A 1,051-nucleotide genomic window follows, 5' to 3' on the forward strand; every position below is an offset into this window, starting at 1 on the left:
ATCATAATATACTCGTAGTTAACGGCTATCAGAATATAACTCTGACCAGCCCAACGACGAGAATATTACAGATGTATCATGTATCATATAATATATAAATCATAGGTGTATATTAAACTAATGCATTATATAGTTAATATTATAAGTTATAACAGTTAATAATACATTAGTTAAATTGTGTTGTATTGAATTATACTTAGTTGCTTAAATATATTTTATATAGGTACTTACAGTGTACTTTGACTGTCCTCGTCCCGATACCCATTGATCAATAAATGATCAAATAATGTGACGCACAAACTCTATAATTACTTTCTAAATTCATTCCAAGACTTCTTTCCAATTCTTTTAGCAAGAGATTATCTTTTGGAACTAAAAAAGACGATTTGTGTCGATTTACACAAATCGACACACAACACTTAATTTTGTTAATATTTTCAATAAACTAATGTGTAATAGAAAAATTTACACAGAAATACAGAATAAAGATATCTTTAATATCGTGCACACACTCGAAATAAAATAGCAATATTCAAAATTACATGTTGTTTTAGGCGGTAAAAAATTGTGATAATGTTACCTGATATCTTTAATCGTGGTGGTGATAATATAAAGAGAGCGCTAGTTGTTTATTCTTATCAACAGTTTATCAAGGACACTTCGGGGACCACATTAAAATGTTCTTATCATAGCTCGTTGCGCAACCAGTATATCTTTAATCGTGGTATTATCACATTAATAAATTATAAGGTTAGGTCATTATTAAGTCAAAAGTCAAAACATTTTTCACTAATATTATAATATTGTAATGTCAATTGTCGAGTATAAAAGTATATAAGTATTTAAAGTATAATATATAGGTCAATAAAAACGTATTGTGTGTGCTATTGCAGTTAAAAATTCTGGTAAGCTTTTCCCATTTCCTTCTTTGATTTCCAAGCAGAGATTTTTTAATAAGTTTTGATTTTTTTCATAATATGGTAATTTTCTTTTGTGCTTAATAAACCTAGACTTTGGCTGTGCCAACTCCGTTTCATCTGTAGCAACCTTC

This window comes from Acyrthosiphon pisum, unplaced genomic scaffold (genome assembly GCF_005508785.2).
Source record: "Acyrthosiphon pisum isolate AL4f unplaced genomic scaffold, pea_aphid_22Mar2018_4r6ur Scaffold_20665;HRSCAF=21775, whole genome shotgun sequence".
Taxonomy (NCBI): domain Eukaryota; kingdom Metazoa; phylum Arthropoda; class Insecta; order Hemiptera; family Aphididae; genus Acyrthosiphon; species Acyrthosiphon pisum.